Raw genomic sequence first — 12,338 nt, 5'->3', positions numbered from 1 at the left:
TCTCAAATATTTCAAAAGCTACTGCTAACAACAAGCTTACGTCCTGGTCAAAAATGAACCTGCAAATTGATTAAAAATTTATATGGGAAAATATTCAGTGGTACGAATATTCAGTGGTACGAATTTCACATTATTGCAACAATACATCGTATCAGATAGGCGTTTCATTTCGTCGACCAGTAAGAAAATCTGACCGGCCACTGAAAAATACGTTTTTTGCTACCATAGGCGTTCAGTGGTTCCTCAGCCCTTTAGTGACTTCTTGATTTGGTATTACTACAAAGCTTCTGAGTATATGAGATTCTGAGTTAACTTCTGTTCACAGACGTTTATGTTTGGGTCCAACACCTTCTTCCTTAATAGCAATACGGCTTTGAAATTGTGGTTAAATTCTTGTTCAAAAACTTGGCGTGGTTATTGTTGCTTTGAAGATTGCTTCTGAAGTTGTGGTTCTTGTAATTCTGACTGCAGTTGCTGATGCCGTGGCTAGTTTAGCTACTGTTGTTGTTGTTGTTGTTGTTGTTGCTGTAGCATCTACTCGGGCTGCTGCTGTTGCTATTGCATTACCGCTATTGGCTACAGTGTAAGGTGATGTACGGCAACCCGGTAACAGGATTGTGTCGCTGCCTGCATAATCTGACCTGTGTCGGTGGGATCCCCGTGTTCTCTCTGTTAACGGACGGTACTAATCAGGAGGTAGTATAACATGACACTAAGAGACGCGAAAGTCAACGCAGATGCGATAGGACCACGATGTTTTACCGCACTCGAATGTGTTGCGGCGTGAAATGGAACCAGATGTCTTACTTAGTCGCTGTTCACATTTCGCAGATCACTGATGAGGCCTAATAATTTAATAATAATGGAATATATTTAATTAATATTTAATAATAATTTGATAATGGAGCGGTCGTGAGAGCCATGCGCTTCTACGGGTATTTGTTGCCGATGTGTTTTTGTCAGTTACATACAGTGCATGTTCTCGGCTGGCGTCATATACGTTAACATAAAGCACAGCAACCATTAACATTAGGAACTGCCAAATATGTTTTTGCACCCCACTGTTTGCCTGACACCATTTAATATCTGGATGGCATCGGCTATCTTAGTAAAAAGAAGTGATCCATAATTCTCAGTGTACGCATCTCTACCCATGCCAAAATACATTGAGCATTTCAGCAAAGTGATACATTTTTCAGTTAGGTCACAATAATTTGTTAGTTTACAATACAATATAGGTCTCTAATTGTACATAGTCAAAGTTCAGCTTAAATGATACATGTTTGCCGACTGTGTCCTTCATGGACATTCTGACTTTTTCAATTCACCGTCAGTGAAACACACAGGAAATTCTTAACTTGATTACTACCAAAACAACACTACGAAGTAAATTGTTTCACAATCTATGACCTTCAATAACACTTTCAACATAGAAAACCAAACAAAATTATAAAAATGACAAACACCTACAAGATTATATTAAACCACAGCACCCAAATGTGGAAGACTGCTGCCACTCACAAAGCTGGGTTTGCTGTTCGTTCTCGCTCTGAGCAATTAGAAACCTTTGCATTTCGCATATTTCGTTATAGCGACGACCGGAAGTGTATTCTCTCATCCATATTTTCAGTTCTTGCTTCCTGTATCTGTGATTAATGACAGCGCATTCCATCTGCAGAAAAACTTTTGCGTAATCTTAGAGTAGTTCTACAATACCGATATCATCATTTTCGTGCAACGATCACTTCTTCCGAGTGTTCCTCAACGTAAATTAAAAAAATGGTAATTCATGTCAGGTTTTAATGCTGTTACGTACGAAAGGACTTTTATATGCACGCTAATAAATATCAAGTGTTGCAGTGTTGACAATAGGATGAATATGACTATTTTTATGACTCGATCCATCGAAGTCGTACATTAACTGTACACAGCTACAATGAAACGGATCTAACTAGTGATTAGTAACACTATAGCAAATCCCACTATACCTACAGTATGTATCATGGTTCAACTAGAAGCACTGCGCACTTCCACTCCCCCGACTTGCAAAACGGGTCTCAAACGGATGAATCTGCCGTCTAATGTGAATTTAGAATCGTGATTCAAAACAAAGCTATGGCGTTTCCAGAGGTTAGGTAATTTGCAAGTATACGTAAAACCCTTAACGTCATAAGAAGACTTAGCAGCAGATTGATGAATTGAAAACTAATTCGCGTAGCCACATAGGCACAGTTAGAGCTTTCTATTGTCTTTTTATTCAGTGGTGATCCACCTGTGAAAGTGTGTTACTGTCATGAAACCATAACTCAAGAATGCTTCTGAACTAACAGTAATCAGCGTTATAATGTAAACCTTAGAAATAGATTGCTCGGAAATTGTGAAATATGGGCCGGGCTTTATTCATATATAATAACATATATAAGTTGCAGCTGCTCGGAAACGAGAACGGAGTCCGGGCTTCCTTTCCCTTAACCTCAATAATCGATAATCAACATTATGTTAAAGATGTGCCCAACACTGCAAGTAGTGAAGTCTCACAGTAAATAAATAACGTGATAAGGCTGGCTGAACGGAGGTTTTTCAAAACTCATTTCAGTAATAAAAGTGGATTGACGGAGGTCTTCGAAACGTTTAAATACGGGGAGCTCCTTCCGCATTATCGTGAAATAAGCGAAACCGTGCCAAGGATATGATACGCGAATTGGGGTAGCAATCATTAAAACAAAGGCGTCTTTAGTTGCGGCAGGAAATTTCAGTCACCAACTTTCTCCTAAGAATGCGAAAATATAGGGAGAAATGATCATCATAATAAAATAAAAGTGATTAGAGCTCGCACGGAAGGATTTAAGTGTTCGTTTTTCCTGCACGCTGTTCGAGAGGAACAGTAGAGAAATAGCTTGAAGGTAGCTCGACGAAACCTCCGTCAAGCACTTAATTGTGAATTGCACAATAATCGTGTAGATGTAGATTGTTAGATTCATTGGCCAAAGAACTGTCGTGCTGATCAAATTTTCCGTACTTTCAGAAACGTTAAATTATTGTTATGGTTTTCCTTCAGCTTTGTCCCGCTCTGTCGGTAACTACTTTGCCTGCTTTGCCGCTTGTGACACGTTTAGTGCCCCTTACTCTCTTCTAAGATTATTGCTTGCGTGTATTTGCTATCATTTCCCTCCATCGAGACTGTGGTGTCACCGCCAGACACCACACTTCCTAGATGGTAGCCTTTTAAATCGGCCGCGGTCCACTAGTATACGACGGACCCGCGTGTCGCTACTGTCAGTAATTGCAGACCGAGCGCCGCCACACAGCAGGTCTAGAGAGACTTACTAGCACTCGCCCCAGTTGTACAGCCGACGTTCATAGCTACAGTTCACTGACAACTACGCTCTCATTTGCCGAGACGATAGTTAGCATAGCCTTCAGCTACAATTGCTATGACCTAGCAAGGCGCCATAATCCTTTGCTATATATATTGGGGTTATAACATGTATCATCAAATGTGTATTAAAGTTAAGTATTCCAGAAGCTACGTACTTTTCTTTATAGCATTCATTACGTATCCTGTTTCAGACCTCACGCCAGCCTGCGTGAGTTTAAACGCGTGCCTTTCGGTTACCGGTCACTGTGGACTGGCTGTCTTGTCAGTCCACAACAGAGACCACATCGCACATACGGTTACCTCAAGTTATCGTACACTGAAAAGATTTATATATGTACAGCGACTTTGTTGGTAAGCAATCAAACTGAGTTATAGCGGTTTTGATAGATTAAAAGTCTGTGTTATACGTTCAAGTTAAAAACATTCCAAAACATGCGAAACCTGTTTTCGAGAATCGCCGAATACTATACCAAATCCAACTATACCTGAGTACCTACTCCAACTACAAACTGGACCCCATATATATCTTTTTTTCTAAATCAAATCACGTTCCCATTTCATAAGGACTATTCCAGAAATTTGAAAAAGAGTTGTCAATATGCAAATGAATTGCAGCTCGATTTTTAAAGTTGGGGGATATTGGAGGAGTAATTTATTGAGTACTAATACAAAGACGGTTATAAATTTCTGGATGAAGAAAGTACTGCGTATACTGAGAATCAAATGAAATGACTGTGGTTATACCTGTAGGGCTCACTGTCATATCCTAGGCTAGTTCATACTCAGCCCATGACGGATCTCATGAAGTGTTTGGAGATGTTCATTAAGAACAATGTTCTGTTGTAAGCACTAAATATGTTACATTCGGAGAGCGCCAGTCAATTGCAAAGCAATTGGGACGTATACACTGTGTGATAGAACTGAAGTCCACTTTTTCGAAACCACATAATTTTACCCCATCCCGACGTTGAAATATGGTCCAAAGGTGTCTACGACCTTCTTCTTTAACGGTGCAAAAGCTTGGCGCACTGCGATATCACCCTCGTCTTCTACGACGCTTCAAGCAGCAAAATTTCTACACATGTGAAATAAAGGCCACAGCTCAGAAGTTCATGCGACGTGTAAAATGAATTAATGGTGTCACATTAGAACCAAATTTCTCCGCAGTTTTGCCTGATGCAACCGTGGGCGTGTTACACGATGGGAACGTAACCACAGACCCTCTTTACCCATATTTCACCCCTTCTTTTGACACCTCTGTGATGAAAGTCAGAGCAGCGATCTGCAGGGATGAAATCACTCGGTTTTCCTATGACTGGCTGAGGAAAGCATTTCAGACACACCGCCGTCCAGAACCAAAAAGAGAAGGCCCTAGGGGACGGCATAAAGTGTGTCAGTGAAAACAACGCTTTCCGTGGGACGTTGATTCTCACACATTTCGCGAATGAAAACAACGGTTCACAGTGCAGGGAGCAAAAGGACGACGTTATTGACAACATTTGGCACTGTTAACACCTCATGAGCGATTAAATCCTTCTCGGCGGACACGACGGAGTTGTAACCACATTGAATGTGATCTGGAGTGCAGTTCAAATGCAATTTTTGCTCTGGGTACGTGATAGATTCGCTAGGGACCGTTCAAAACAATTCGACGAACTTTGAGCGTGATCCAAAGCAGCAAAGGGTCTTTCCGCTTTTTCAGTACTCCTGTTTCACTCCATCGTGTGGTGTGATCATGGAGGGGTGCGTCATTAACACAGGTGTGAATGAAACGGCAAAGGATCCTTCTAAGACTCCCAGTTCGCCAAAAACCTTAGTGGCTCCCGCTCGCATTTGTTGAGTATTTTAAAAATGTGCCTTTACACAGAAAACATGAGATATACCACTAGGCGACTCCAGACAGACAACTGGGCGTGAAAGTGAGTTTTACCTACACCTTGGACTACTTCATAGGTTGTCTCTGTAAAGGTACATTCTCAAAATACTCAATAAATTTTGGGTGAATGTCACCAAGGGTTTTAATAATAGTTTATTAACGAATCTGTCAACAGTTGCAGTACTTATATTTGGTGACTAGTTTCAAATCTTAAACGTTCATTATCAAGCCTGGCCTATTGATGCTGCATTGAAAGTGTCTGATGTTAATAACGAACATCAAAGTGGCACCACGTGGTTTACAAAATGTTTGCAGAATGAATGTCACAATCCACACGTGCATCTTAGCAAGTCAGAATCAAGTAAAAAGTTTGATTTTGGGTCTGAATTTGAAAGTTTGATTTTGAGTCTGAATTTGATCCTGACTTGCTAAGAGGCACGTGTAGATTGTGATATTCATTCTGCAAACATTTTGTAAAGCATGTGTTGGCATTTCGGAGTCCATTACTAAGATTAGGCACTTTCAGTGCAGGCACAATACGCCAGGTTTGAAAATGAACCTGTAAGGTTTGAAATTGCAACGGCCTTGCCACAGTGGTAACACCGGTTCCCGTCAGATCATCGAAGTTAAGCGCTGTCGGGCTTGGCTAGCGATTCGATGGGTGACCGCTCGGTCTGCCGAGCGCTGTTGGCAAGCGGGGTGCTCTCAGCCCTTGTGAGGCAAATTGAGGAGCTACTTGATTAGGAAGTAGAGGCTCCAGTCACGAAAACTAACAGCGGCTGGGAGAGCGGTGTGCTGACTACACGACCCTCCATATCCGCATTCAGTGTCGCCTGTAGGCTGAGGATGACACGGCGGTCGGTCAACACCGTTAAGATCTTTCGAGGCCTGTTCAGCCGGAGTTTAGTTTAGTTTTTAAGGTCTGAAATTAGTCTTCAGGTATAATTATTGCAACTCTTAACAGGTTCGTTACGAAACGCTTTGCTGTTTCCTGTCAACAACATGTTGAAACTGAAAAAAAAAAAAAACCTATAGTCTTACCAGACTGGGCGAAGTTACAAAGATCCTTCGCCGTTTTATTTACACATGTATCAGTGTCCCACTCGTACATGATAACACCACAGGAGGTAATGAAACAGCTCTGAAAAAGCATAAGGACACTTGCTTCGGATCACGTTCAAATTTCGTGGAATGGTTTTAACGGTCTCTAGTGATTCCAACCTGTACACCAAAACAAAAATTGCGGTTGCCTTGCACTACAAAGGGATGCGGTTAGTTCAGTTTAATTACAGCTCCGTGAGGTCCGCCGAGAAGGGTTGAATCGCCCAAAGGATGTCAAGAATGTCATCATTTTGTTCATCGCACTGTGAACTGTCGGTTTCGATCGCGGAACGTATGGGAATCAACGTCCGAAGGAAAGGAGTGGTTCATCCACGCTCTTTATGCCACTTCCTGAGGCCACTCGTAAGTAAACCGCGCAATTTGTACCCTGGGCTTCGTGGTTCTGACATCCATCACAGAGGTGTCAAAATAAGGGGTGAAATGTGAGTAAGAGGGGCTGTGACGACCTTCAAACCGCGTGACAAGCCGCAGTGGCATTGGGCATAATTGTGGTGAAATTTGGTGTCAATGTGACATCACTAACCCATTTCACACATCACATGAACGTCTGATCTCTGGTCTCTTTTCAGCATGTATGTTGACGACACCTTCCTGTTTGAAGCGTCTGCGAACCCGAGGATACCGTCGCAGAGCTCCACGTTTTTAGATCTGTGCAGAGAAAGATTGTAATCAACTTTGAGCCAATTTCAAACTTATGCGTTGGAATGGGAGACAATTACGTCGTTTCGCAAGAACTGATGCTTTAATTCTTTGCACAGTGTAAATTCTACGATCGTTGCACTTCTTCATAGTAACACCTCTCAGTATTGATTAGGACACATAACAAAACTTGACTGTTAAAACATGAATCTGAGAGTAACTCACAACTCTCTCAAAGTGGGTGGAAAAGGTAAATCCTTTTGACAGATCTTGTTTGACAGATCTAAAATATACTAAAATTTGTGAAGGGTAAGTTTGTGTTATACCACTTTCAGATTGTGGGGAATCCTGAAACTAAGTGGTAAAGTAAATACTGCCATGACTCGTTGACTCCAAGGGGTGGAGTATCAGCAGGTGAGTTCGAATGGGATGGAATGATCGATCTCTGGGAATAGATGTTATTATGGCGTGACGCACTGGCTCGTACGGCGCATGCTGCTCTGATACTTATAGGAAGCGTGTTTAGAACCAATGGGTAGAAAAAAGATTTAGGTTTTACATTTTGTCGACGACGAGTTGGTTAGAGGCGGAGCATGAACTCAGCCTGAGGAATGAAATCGGCATTGTACTTTCCAGTGGAACCGTCCCAACATTTTCGATTTAGGAGGAGGAGGAGGCTGACTCTGAGCACTATGGGACTCAACTGCTGAGGTCATTAGTCCCCTAGAACTTAGAACTAGTTAAACCTAACTAACCTAAGGACATCACAAACATCCATGCCTGAGGCAGGATTCGAACCTGCGACCGTAGTGGTCTTGCGGTTCCAGACTGCAGCGCCTTTAACCGCACGGCCACTTCGGCCGGCGGAAGAGGAGGAAATTAGTGTTTAACGTCCCGTCGACAACGAGATCATTAGAGACGGAGCACAAGCTCGGATTAGGGAAGGATGGGGAAGGAAATCGGCCGTGCCCTTTGAAAGGAACCATCCATGCATTTTCCTGAAGTGATGTAGGGAAATCACGGAAAACCTAACTCAGGATGACCGGACGTGGGATTGAACCGTCGTCCTCCCGAATACGAGTCCAGTGTGCTAACCATTGCGCCACCTTGCTCGGTTTCGATTTAGGGAAACCACTAAAAACCTAAATCTATATTACAGACGAGAAACTGAACCACGACCATCCCGAATGCGAGTCCAGTGTTCACCATTGTGTTACCTCGCTCCGTGGATAGGAGAGGGCTGTACACATCGAGGAACGAATATGTAACGACAGTGACGAAAAAAGGAAAAAAAAACGTAATACGGAAAAGAACATATGAACACTACCGCTGCCATGCTGATATGCCAAAGCGTAGTGGTTTTGACGAATCTAGTTTCAAAATGTCCTATAGTCTGTGCTGCATATGTGTCAGCTGTTGCTTCGGTGGCTTCAGTATGACAATCTGCGTTGTCGTGTGACATGGCGGACCTCACCATAAGTGTGATGATTCGTATGACCATTTCATATAACATACGCTCTCTGTTCCTGTATACTGGAGACAATCAATGCATCAGGATTTTGGAGCTCGAGAAATTACCTTTCCTGGTAACCCTCCATGAAATATTTCAACAGTAAAGGCCCTATTACATGTATGGATGCATTTTCAATTCATTTTTGGAAAACTATCGCTCGCATTGTTTCGTTGGTCTGTGCGTTCATCTGATATGTCTGGTAGATGGTTGGCCCACTGTCAAAAGACGTTTGAAGCCGCTTATGTTAGCACGTGTAGGTCTTGCTGAATTCTCTAATTCAGATCTCGTATACCATATTTCCAATCACCAGTGTATGGTCATGTCTGTTGTACACTGCTCATTTGTGTCACAGGTACCTTTTTGGTATTGATGTTTTCGCAAACACCTGTGGATTCACGGACTTCAGACCGAAAACTAAACTAATACTTGTTAAGAAAGTCATATTTTTTAACAAATGACAATACTTCATTTTTTCTGAGGCGAAAGTCATTATTACTCGCTGCACGAAGATCAAAACAAGGAAGATTAGTGTTTCACGCTCTTCGATGACGAGGACATAATTGGCGAAACACAAGCTCTGATTGGTGAAGGGCATTGAAGAAATTCGTCCGTGACCTTTTTTCCAGGAACCATCCTTAAGCTATTTAAGAAAACCATGTAAAACTTAACTCAGTACGACTAGACCTGGATTTCGGCCCAAGGACCTCCCGATAGTGAGTATAGTATCCTATCTCCTGTGCAACCTTTGTAATCTGAAGCCACAGAAAACGAACTTTTTTTCATGTTTGTTCTGCCGCCCTTGTAAGAATCGGCATATAGTTACTCCTCCATTCTGTAAAGCTTCAGAGAATAATTCGAGAACACAGCGTGTTGCTACTGCAACAGAACTCTCTTACGCACGGGGGGGAGGGGGGGGGGGGGGGCTCTGATAAACGCAGACGGAAACCGAAAGTTCGTTGGTTAGACTGTTAACACAGGGTCCGCTACGGCGTGCAAAAATTCATGCTAAAAATTCTAACGATCGACAGCCTATTTGTACAGGACTCATTTTTCTGTACATCAAGAAGCACTTCGTGTTAAATATGCAGGCATGGAAGACACGATGGAACTGGTAGTGCAAATAGTAAATTAGATCGATCATTGCAACGGTTTTTGGTGGAATGGAACGAAGACTATGGGGACGTGATATATTACAGGAAAGGACGTTGGTTAAGTCAAAGGACAAGCCTGGAAAAGCAATTTATTTCTGATTCACTTGAGAAAATGGATACATTTAAAAAGAAAATCGCATTGTGGAAGGGGCAACTTATGACAACGAACGCTCACAATATCCCTTAACTCATTGGCATTAAAGAAAACGTAAAATGTGACAAATCCATACTGGCGTTAAATCAATTCCAGGAATAGCTTACTGAACTTTTGAGGACGATGCAAATCTTAAATCTTTTTTGAGCTTTTTGCAAGGCAGTTTGCCATTTCACTTGAGAGCACCCCTAAACATCTGCAGGTAGAACTGGTGAATCTGCAGTGTAATTACCATTTAAAAGACAGATTCTTTTATGTTAAAGCTGTCCAGTAGTTCTGTACTGTTTTCCATGGGAAGAGGTTGCCAACCCGATATCAATGTGTCGCTCAACATAAGTGAATGAAAGGCTTTAATCGATTATGAACTTATGAAACCAAATAAGTCACGATTACTCGGCAACCTGAGTGACAAACATCAGCGAGACTCTCTGTGTCTGTCTGTATGGCAACAGTTTGTGCCAGATATAAATTTTACTACGTAAACAGCGTGCCAAAAATTATTAAAAATATTAAAAATTTGTTTTGTTTGTGATCTATGTTGTTGAGAAATATGAACTATGAAACATAGCCACATGCGGCGCTTTTGTAGTTGCCTCCCCTCCCTCCAGCATCCCCACTCTTTCCCCTCTTCCAACACAGAGCGTGGCGTGGTAGATGTGGGAGTGTGCGCACGGACGTTGTTGAATGTCACAGGTGCACGAGCAGCGCACATGGGCAGAGAGTTCTTGGCCGTTCCTGATGTAACGTAACCACTATTTGCTTTCTTTCTCAGAATAGTTGCCGTGCTTCTCAGCATCTGCTAAACTTTTCCTGATAACATAGCCATAAAAAGAACATCATTTTGCCTACATCTGTTATATTTTCGAAGGTACCAAAGAATTTTAGGAGATCACAGTAGGTCACTCTAAATGGGAATGCGCCATGAGAAGAAACGTAGGGACAAGCGTATCTCAAGGCAATATAATAGGGTCGCAGATCTTCAATATATACAGAGTGACAAAAAGCTAAGCTGTTCCCCTCAGAATTTACCAAAACCGTTTAAGCTATCGGAATTCTGTATTCACCCAGGTGAATTTTGAATTAGTCGTCCTTAAATAACACACAGCTTCTTAGTTAAAATTACATACATACCAGTTCCACTTTTTCCGATGTAACTAGAATGACTTAAGTTGCTAAATACCAAAGTGACAAATTTAACCGCGTTTCATTCTTCGAAATCTGGAGAGTAGTTTCGGAGAAAGTACGGTATTTTGTACTTAGGATTTGTCTGTTTTGTACATCAAACTGATTATTATCTTGACGGGAAGCTGGCAGTTTTACAGAAAAGTGGATAAATACGTCACATTGGATAAAGGATAAACAGAATGCTGGACCATACTGATATCAGTATAAAGAGGCACAGAGCAGCTTTATATTTTGTTTGTCTACTTCACGTGTATCCTGAGCCGTACACACAAAGGAATTCTGATAGTGGGTGTCCAAAACAAATGACAATTCAAGAAATGCAAACAATTTTTATTTTACAAGCAGCCGAATGCAACGCAAGAGGGTAATGGAGAAGCCCGCAACGAGTAGAGCGAACGACATAGATGTTCTGCGAGCTGTTGCTCATATCCACATTTTAGCTCTAGAGAAGTTGCGATTGCCTGCGGAAGTAGGCCACCCAGAATTGTTCACATGTGCTCGCTCCAGCATCCATTTGCCTCATGCAACTTTTTACCACCGGGACTGCGGTATCGCTTCAAATTCTGTCATATGGTATTGATGTTCGTCAGGATATAGGTCCTTTCTTAAAGAATTCTCATTACCGATGAAGTGATCATTGTGTATTGTGGAGAGTTGAATAGAAGAAATATGCATTATTAAACCACTGAAAAACCGCACTGGCTGAAGCAGGATGAACGTTAGATGAAATTTAGTGCGAACGTATGGCGTGGTGTTGTTGGAGACAACGTAACAAGTCCTTAGTTCACTAAAGTAACATTAACATTTAACAGATACGTTTGTTTCTTACCGCAGTGTTACCAGCTGTCCTAAAGAAATTATTTGAAATACGTGTACGTTTGTGATGCCAGCACGAGGCGTTTCCCGCTCACCACTCACCTATAGTTCGAAAAGCCCTCACACAGCCTTTTCATGGTCCCTGGATACGACGTGAAACGTTATGAGTTGGCCTCTGCACTGATTCTGACAATCCTAGAGGGATTAAAACATCGCACTGCTGCAACGTGTCCACTAATATTGAAGAAGTCTCCTCAGTCTCGCCAGAATTCGTTGATCCAACAATGGCAAATTGTATTGCAATATAAAAAGACATTTAGAACAATTTGTAACATAAAAGAAATTACATGGAAGAGTTCATGACCACTTTCCTTTATTTTTTCCTGTTTACTTCTATTGCTAATGTTATAGTTCTATGTTGTACCTATGTATCACGAAATCAGTTTCATATTAATTTCCTTGTTCGTGTAAGGGTGTCATATAACACCCTGCGTACCCCAGCT

General features: G+C 41.8%; 1 pseudogene; it reads left to right on the top strand.

Annotated features, from left to right (window-relative positions):
- The first annotated feature begins 5,830 nt into the window (after nucleotides 1–5,830).
- Nucleotides 5,831–5,948, top strand: LOC124556894 (annotated as a pseudogene).
- The last annotated feature ends 6,390 nt before the right edge of the window (nucleotides 5,949–12,338 follow it).

The sequence above is a fragment of the Schistocerca americana genome, chromosome X (assembly GCF_021461395.2).
Source record: "Schistocerca americana isolate TAMUIC-IGC-003095 chromosome X, iqSchAmer2.1, whole genome shotgun sequence".
Classification (NCBI taxonomy): Eukaryota; Metazoa; Arthropoda; class Insecta; order Orthoptera; family Acrididae; genus Schistocerca; species Schistocerca americana.
Note: the sequence above shows the minus strand (reverse complement) of the source record. Positions and strands in the feature narration are given on the sequence as shown.